This window comes from Solanum stenotomum, chromosome 3, assembly GCF_019186545.1.
Source record: "Solanum stenotomum isolate F172 chromosome 3, ASM1918654v1, whole genome shotgun sequence".
In the NCBI taxonomy this organism is placed as follows: domain Eukaryota; kingdom Viridiplantae; phylum Streptophyta; class Magnoliopsida; order Solanales; family Solanaceae; genus Solanum; species Solanum stenotomum.
Window position 1 is genome coordinate 4597785 of NC_064284.1, and position 229 is coordinate 4598013.

Consider the following 229-nt stretch of genomic DNA (forward strand, 5'->3'; position numbering starts at 1 on the left):
AAAATGGTTTGGATTACAATCCACCAAAATAGAATATAGGTAAATATGGATTTAGTCAAATATGATTTGGGTAAAATGGTTCTCACCCATTTAAAACCTCTCCATATTTCCTTGATCAAGTGAAATGGACTTCATGACATCAATTTACCCCCTCCCCCGGCCACCTCCACCTTCCACCAACCGACCCCTAATTTTTTTTTGTTTTCCAAAAACAAAAAAAAAATATGTT